The following is a 9,188-nucleotide window of genomic DNA, read 5'->3' on the forward strand; positions in this document are numbered from 1 at the left end:
CAAATTGTAAGAAACCTAAATATTAGAATGATTCCTGCAACTGCACAATAATGTGCTACTAGCAAAAGGACCATGCATGAGCAAACCTCGATGGTAAACCGCGGTGTCTCCCATTGTTTCCCTACAACACATAAGGAAGATCTTGATCAGGTTAACTGAGAGTTTCCATACTATCAGTAGAATATGTACCGAGTACAGCCAAATTCGATTTATTTCTCACATGCATAACAATACAAAATTGTACCCACAGCAAATGAAAATCAAATTGCAGAATTGAACCAAACAGTTAAATGGACAGCAGACCAAATGAACCAAAACAGTTAACTGAGCACGACATTGCAGAATAGAAACATGTACTGGAAGATAAGATAGTTAACAAGACAAAGAATGCTTGAGAACAGTACTATGAAATGTAGCAATTGTTGGACCAAACTGTTAACTGAACACTACATTTCAGAGGACGAAACTGTTAACTGAACATCATACTGCATATTAACATTACGGAGGACAAATCACTAGAAGGCACTGGCGGTGGCCTCGAGAAAACAGCATGAACTGTATTTTAAAGTAGACAACCGCGTGGCGGTGTCGATGGTGGCCTCGAAGATGAGGTGCTCCTCCAAGATTTGGCGGTTGGCACGCATGGCAGCCATAGCAACCTCATGCACGCGTGCAGTCGTGATTTGCTTCTTTGCTGCCATATGCTACTGAGCTCCATGTTATACTATGTGCAAAATGGCTGTGGGTGGCACTTAATTAGAGGACGGGGCCAGTGATTTTGGTGGAAGGTGTCGCGTCGTCGGTCGAGGCATGTGGGACGGGGAAGGAGGAGGATGTGTGGGTTGGGTGTGGATTACCTAACCATATCGATGAGGCCGCGCAGCAAGAAGAAGGGTCGACGGCGAGGAGGCCGCGCAACAAGAAGAAGGGGCGGTGGTGAGGAGGCGCGCTGCAAGAAGAAGGGTCTATGGCGAGGAGGCGGCACTGCAAGAAGAAGGGTCACCGGCGAGGAGGCTGAGCTGCCAGTAAGCAGTAGTGAAGGTTTGAACTTGGAAAGCAAGGAGGAACAATGGAAATGTGGCTTTTAGTGGGAGGGAGGGGGCGGGGAGATAGATATTTTTGCGGTGGCAGAAAAATTTCGCTCGGTGCCGTGAGAAACTGGCGCACAAGTGTGGTTCAAGCGCTGGCGGTGGACTGTAGACGATGAAGCTTCCTGCATAAGCTAGACAAGACGGTGCGCCAACATATTTTATATCGCATCCCGCACGGTTCTTGCTAGTTAACTGTTTGTGGTACACCTGACTTTTTCATTATGTTTTGAAAGACAAAATGGTGTTTCGGAGGGAAAGGATGGTGTTCGAATTGCTAGAACATTTATGTACAGTGAACATGCAACTACATGAGTGCCGTGTTTAAATTTGGAATTATTCCGGGTTCGTTTGGCATTTTTATGCATTAATTGAGTTTCTAGGCATTTAATGTGCATAATTCAAATTTGAACTACAAGCACATGCTCCAATGCACCAAAGTTTGTTGAAAAATCACATGTGTGTCTTTGGGTAAATTTATAGGTCCCATGCAAGAATGGCAATGAAATTCAAACATCTGGGCATCGTGGCTCAGTCGGGAACATTGAGAATCTTGGTTTGTAAATTCCTATAAATTCAAAACTCGCCTGAAAATCATGAAACTTGGCATGGTGTCATTTCATGGCACCAACATGTTATGGTAAAAATTGGCCACATTTGGACAAGCTTTGGTATAAGCTTCTTGCAAATCGGAGCTTCTCTCGAGAAGACTTGTGGTTCCCAAGGGGGGCGTGTCACCTTTGTGTGTGAAACCATATATGCTAAACCCCTTGATTTTTTATAGAGGTAACATAGAACTATACGAGTGCCATGCTAAACCCCTAAAAAAAACATGCTCTGGTATTTTTTTGGCCGAATTGGGACAAGCTTTGGTATAAGCTTCTTGCAAACCGGAGCTTCTCTCAAGAAGGCTCGTGGTTCCGAGAGGGAACGTGTCACCTCCCTATGTGAAATGACATACACAGCCTTCCTCCGCCTTAATTTTTTACACAGGCAGCTTAGACCAAATAGGAGTTTCGTGCTAAATTTTGGAATTATTCTGGGTTCGTTTGGCCTTTTTATTACATTAATTGAATTTCTGGGCATTTAATGTGCATAATTCAAATTTGAACTACAAGCACATGCTCCAATGCACCAAAGTTGATTGAAAAATCACATGTGTGTCCTTGGGTGAATTTCTAGGTCCCATGCAAGAAATGGGACGGAATTCAAACATCTAGGCATCGTTACTAGGCCGGAAATATTGAGAAACTTGATTTATTAATTCCTATAAATCCAAAACATGTCTAAAAATCATGAAACTTGGCATGCTGTCATGACATGGCACCAACATGATGTGGTAAATTTTTTGGCCGAATTGGGACAAGCTTTGGTATAAGCTTCTTGCAAACCGGGGCTTTTCTCAAGAAGGCTCGTGGTTCCGAGAGGGAACGTGTCACCTCCGTGTGCGAAATGACATACACTGCCTTCTCCCACCTTGATTTTTTTACACAGGCAGCTTAGACCAAATAGGAGCTTCATGCTAAATTTTGGAATTATTCCAGGTTTGTTTTGCCTTTTTATACATTAATTGATTTTCCAGGCATTTAATGCACATAATTCAAATTTGAAGTACAAGGGAATGCTCGAGTGTGCAAAAGTTAGTTGGAAATTCATTTTTGTGTACTTGGGCAAATTTCTAGGTCCCATGCAAGAAGTGGGAATGGAATTCAAACATCTGGGCGTCTTGGCTCGGCCGGAAACATCGAGAAACTTGGTTTTAAAATTCCCGTAAATCCAAAACTCGCCTAAAAATGATGAAACTTGGCATGGTGTCATGACATGGCACCAACATGTTGTGGTAAATTTTTTGTCCGATTTGCGAAGGCGCACACATTAACAATCAACAAAGCCAGTTTGGAACAAGTGATGTCATGTTACAAATCGAAAACACAAGTATTATTGAAACCGTGGGTGTTCTACTTACCATTTACGTGCCACCATGTGTCCCCTTTTTATTGGCTAGGAGGTGTAGTGCGGGGTAGCTATTTGAGTATGGGAGGCGTGCGATCAGACCCCTACACGTGCTCATCGAGAGGAGAGCCCATTGACCTCTATCCGCTGCCCACCTCCCTTCCAACGTCTCCATTAATGGCGCCCGAGCCCCTGTTTCATGGCGTGGCTATGTCTCACTTGATTGAGATTTAAGAGAGAAAAACAAAAAATCTGAAAAGAAAGTTTTGCACGGATCTTGATGTAAGATCCGACGGACCGATATAGCATCGACTGCGACTTATAGCAAGACTGATGAATATAAGGACGATGACAGTGGATAATAATTGTCTTAAATATTGAGGAAGATAATTAAAAAACCCACATGCGGCAACATCCGAAATACACAAGGGTAAAAGAAGAAGGAAGACAATGATCGGGCTCGCTGATCTCTACTTTCTTGATGCGTTGCTGCAGGCCGCGGGAACTAGTCTCCGTGGCAAACAGCGATGAGCTCATTCATGTTCTCAAGACGCTGCTTGAGAGCATCCAAGAATTCCTCCACCATCCTTTGGTGTTCGATGGGGAGCATGGCATTCTCGTCCATATGTTTCTTGACGATGACGTCGATCCTCTTCAACAAGGCAGTGGTCTCCTCCTGCTGCTCCGCACTTCCGACGATCTTCGCCCTCAGCAGGTCGCGCTTGGCTCGGAGCTTCGCATTGCCCTCCCTTAGTTGTCGGATGATGCCGGTAGCCTGTTCAAACAAGGCTTTCATGTCGTCCTGCAACCTCGCCCAGCTGGAGATCTGATCCATCTGGCTATGGATGATCGCATGCATGCGCCTATAAGAGTCCTCGCCTGCCTGCGAGACATTTTCCCAGGCCGTTGTGGCACAGGAGGACATCTTTGCTGTATTCGTGGCGCGGCAAGAATTTCTGCTGCTTCCGCGGTGCGGCGGGACTAGTCTGCTGCCTCGATGGTGCAGTAGGACCTACGTGATGCTTCGACGGCGCGGCGGGACCTCTGTGCTGCTACGGCCGCACGACGGGACATATCAGTTGCTTTTGCGGCGAGGCGGGACATCTCTCATGCTTTCGCTTCCATGCTCGCCTCTCCCCGGTGGTAATCTCTCGACCCAGAACTCACGCTGGCCATGGCAGATGCAAGGGAACACTGATGAATGACTTGTTTGTTTTTGTGGATGAGAACTTGAGAAGGAATATGCAGTCATCTTGAAGTAGTAGTATTTATAACCAAGTACTAATTGGCTCCTAAGTGGGAAACTGTTTAGGTTTTGATCGGTATGAACAGGTTTGTAATTAAATATAGTGTGGTAGTAATTTGGAATGTGACGGGACGCAGGCTCAAAATTTATTTGACGGTTCTATAATTTCTAAGTGCGGCACTATTCCTGGATGGCGTAACGTGGGCACCCTTTCTCGGCCGCGTACGTGGCGTTTGCACCATAGGGTGCACCGCAATAGGCAATGTCAGCACATGTCTTGTTCCAACAACCGGGCGCGCTCGTTATTACCATCGCGCATGCTTCTTTTAATTAGAATGTGTGCTCGTCTAGCGCACACACGTTGATATGTCTAACTGGTTTTGCTTATTGTGCTAATCGCAAACAGTTCATCCGTGTGAAGTGTATGCCGTCAATCGCAGACACGTTGATTTTGCTGACCGTTTCTGTTGTGTTGCCTAATCTTAAACAGTTGATTCGTCTGAAGCGTCTGCCCTCAATTGCACATACCTTCATTTGGCTGCCCATATCTGTTATTCCGCCTCATCACAAATAGTTAATCTGACTAAACGGTATGTCGTATATCGCACACGCCTTCATTTGGTTGCCCGTTTCTGTTCTTCTTCCTCATTGCCAATAGTTCATTGAACTGAATCGTATGCCCGCATCACACACGCAACTAAAATCTGAACCGTGTTTGATGTATCCGCCATCGCAAATGTTTTGCATCTTTTTGACGGTTTTTACATCACCGTTTGCATCTAATGCATCACACACAGTTTCGTCGAAGGATCTCCGATTATAGTGTCGCGTTAGCAGCATCCTGCAGTAGTGTACATACCCTCAGCCCCGAGGGTGAACTACTCCCTCCTCATCATGGAGACCGCCGGGATGATGAACATGGCCTCCGGTGATGATTTTCCCCTCCGGCAGGGTGTCAGAACGGGCTCCCAATTGGTTTTTCGAGGCTACAGAGGCTTACGGCGGCGGAACTTCTGATTTAAGGTTCTTTTTGGAGGTTTGGATATTTGTAAGATTTTTTTGCGTCGGTCTCACATCAAGGGGGTGCCTGAGGTGCCCACAAGCCCGGAGCCCCCTCCCGAGGGGGGGGGGGTAAAGCGCCTAGAGGGCTTGTGGACTCCTCGTCCAGTTCTCTAGCAACCAGACCTCAACCGGTCTGACCTCTGTGCTTCAGTGTCATCCCTGGATCAGTAGTGCTGACACACACAGTACTTGAAGGATTTATAACAGAGTAGCAATCACACACTTATTACATCGAATGTCTCAAAAGAGAACTTATTACAATAAATATGGCTTAAGGCCATCTAATAACGATAACAACGGAAGGCTTGGAAGATAAGTGAGTCCATGAACTCCAACGGCATCACTGAGTATAGAACCACGACCTAAGGCACCTTACTCGTCGTCTGAAAGTCTGCAACATGAACGTTGCAGCCCGAAAATGGGTCAGCACATGGAATATGCTGGCAATGTAACACATAGAGAGTAATGAACAGAAGTATGCTATACTGCATGCATGTGTGGCTGGTGGAAAGCTCTATGGTTACAGTTTTGCATAAATCCAATTTTTCCCTACTGCAAAGGAATAAATTTTATTTAACTATCATGGTGGTTGTTAAACATCGAGAAGATAGACATCCTCTCAATCCCAATTAAGCATCATCATTAAACCCAACAAAATTAAATTAAAGTAACAAGTCGTGCGCTTCATCTTTATCCTTGAAGAGTGGGTTTGCCGAAGTGCTTGGCCTATCCATCATAGTCAAGTGGTGGTGAGTAGGACAATGAGAGAGCAATACCAAAGTTACCTTTTCTGAAGATTGAGGATGTATGGAGTATCACTCAGTGCAAATGCTATGATAGTAGAAGTGGTAACATGTTTGTTTCCCACACCTACAAAAGTAAAGGCTTATTGAGGAACTCAGTTAGGATGAGTGGCACAAAATTCAAGCAAGTTTTAGGCAAGATATTGATAATGTTGAAGAGATTCACAAATGCAAGTAAGACAAATAGATCAAAACCCTAGGATATCACTTGGAAACACACACACGAAAGATAAAATGGGATCTGCACAGCCAAGGAATGAGCTCAAAATGTGCAACCATGGAAAATGCTCTTGTTGCATGGATACTAGAAAGACAATAGCTCGATTGCTCAAATGGGCTAGATATGCTTGTGCACCAACCTATGAGAGTAACGTGTCATCTTCAATCCCAAGTATGCTATGTATGTATGACCGAAAACAATGAACTATGCAAAATGGCTCAATGCTATTGATTACAAGCTCCGTGTTTCTCTTCTTTTGTTTAAAAGCTTTTTCTTCCTCTTATTTTGACTATGCCAAAATGCTTGATGCGTGAGCCAATATGTGAGACAAGTATATAAGATATGCACATGAGAGACTTATGGCATAATGGTGATAGCAATATGATTGCACGCTAAATATAACTATGCGGAGCAATCGTATCACTAAGGTGCACAAAGAGCGTGGCCCGACAATTCTCAACTCGCTAGTCTTGATGGGTAATTGACGTAAAATGGCTCGAGGCTATCAATGCAATGGCAAGGGATATGTACAAGTTGTCATCGAGGTTACCGTCCTTGCTTACGGTTGGTATGAAGGTGAGGTGGTCATTGTCGATGTCGAGTCTGTGGCAATGATGAATAGCCGTGATGTTGACGTCAAACGGAAACCTTCGGAAACGGAAACCGCAACTCAAAATCTCAAACTAAATGTGTGGTGGTAGAAGTCTACGTATGTGGGCGAAGTGTGGTAATGCGGAAGACAAATGGGGGTGCAAGTAGTGGAAAACTGGACCAAATGGGCGAGGAAAACCTCTCTAGTGAGGTCATGCACATGGGGTAAGTGATGCCCATGTGCACGGGGTCATGTGGGCACGGCGTATCGGGGTCCCGTGCGCATGGAGTGTTCCGCCTGCGCAAGAACACACCCAAATTCGTGGCTAAAACAAAGATTTCGGGAAAAATCATCATTGGGGAAGGTTGGGGATAGTGGGGAGGGATAGATCCATTTGCCAAACAAGAAATTGGTGGATCAAATCAATAAAATCTCACAAGAACCAACAACTTGCAAAAAAATTGGGACGACTATTTTTTTGGGGATATTCGAATTGGGACAAAAAGCAACAAAATTAGGCTAGAATATGGGGGGGGGGGATAGGGACTCTAAGATGTGAACCAACCTTGCTCATGATACAAGATGTTGTAGGGTGGAACCCTAATGGATAATCTTTTCACACTTGGAGGGGGAAAAGGGAATAACAAGAGAAATTCACTCAAACAAAACCCCATTACACATCCACTAGAATAACATAGTCAAGATACACAAGCATACAAGATCAATCAAAGGAAAACAAGCACAAAGGTAGTTCTTCTGAAATCCAAGAGGAGATGAGGTCTTGATGATCTAGCAAGATCCTTCCCTAGAAGGGGTCTTGATATCCACTAGGGATCTTCTCCTAGGAGTTCTTGATCTCCTATAGGAGTGGTAGATGAGCAAAACTCCCTCTAGATAGTCTCATATACTTTGCTAACCCCAACAAATGTCTTAGACACGGAATATATAAGTAGCTTGGGGCGAGGGGCGAGGGACGAGTTGGAGGGCAAAACAGGAAATTCCATGGCCGAATCCTGGGAGGGCCGTTCGCACATGCTAAGTTGGCCCCGTGCGCACGGGGGTCCCGTGGGCACGGTACACGCCCGTGCGCAAGGGGTAGCTACATCGGCGAGACCCATGGACATGTGGTCTGAAGGCCCTTGCACACAGGGTGTGCATCTTCACTTCTAATAGCTCTCTGGGTAGCCCATGGGCACGGGGTCTGGGAGGCCCATGCGCACGGGGTCACCTAGGAGGTGTTGCCTTCTTTTTGATGGGACCCCTTCTTTCCTGTGGCCTTGACGTCCTTCTCCTAGGCTTTGGGGATGCTCCTTAGTTGCTTGATGGGTGTCGTCCTCGTACGTAAGGACACATAGCATTCTTTGATGAGGTAGCATCCAAGTTTCATCTATATCCATATCAATCTCATAAAGGAGTGAGTTCACCTCGTTTCCGATGGCACGTGCGCGAGCTCTTGTCATAGGTTTCTCGTGGTGCTTGATGAGTCCATGTAGTGTCCATGGGGATGATCGAAGGATGCTCCGCATCAGGTTACACATAGGTCGTTACATTTAATGGTAAATATGTTGAGGATTGCCTCTAAGTCTTGGAGTATGCACCAAGTCTTCGGAAAATTTCATTTTGATTGTCCTAGGAGCCGACGAATGTGGCCAGTGACTAATTATTTGGTGGTCCTTGACCCAACCCATGTGCCCGGGATCCGACGTGGCTACCACCCCCTTATCCAGAACACCATCACGAGGTGGTCGACATCGTCGTCAAAAAGCATCTCCTCTATGTCAGAATCATCCGACTCTAACAACGACGAAGAACTTCGATCATCCATCTAAAAAATTAATCATTGATTTAATATAACATATCTCTCGTCACCTAAAATTAAAATGCAGAGAAACCGCTAGAGAGATTACCTTTGGCAGGTAGCAAATCCGCGCAACCGAGATCTCTTCCGCACCGTCGGTCGGAAGCAAATCCGCCGTCTGTACTTCCCCACAGCCCCAAACCTACGGCAGGTGCGAAGACAATTCCGTGGCTCAGTCGCTGCCGGAGCAGCCGGATCCGCCCGCAACGAGGCCCGCGCAAAGCTCTGGAACATATTCATGGCGGCGGCCACGCTCTTGCGGTAAAAATCGGCAACCCCAAGCTTCAAAATTGGTGGAGAAGATGCGGCGGAGGGCGGTGGAACTATTCGACGGTGTGGGGTGCGCGGGACAGCAAGAATCCGCGA

Source organism: Triticum aestivum, chromosome 3B, assembly GCF_018294505.1.
Source record: "Triticum aestivum cultivar Chinese Spring chromosome 3B, IWGSC CS RefSeq v2.1, whole genome shotgun sequence".
Classification (NCBI taxonomy): Eukaryota; Viridiplantae; Streptophyta; class Magnoliopsida; order Poales; family Poaceae; genus Triticum; species Triticum aestivum.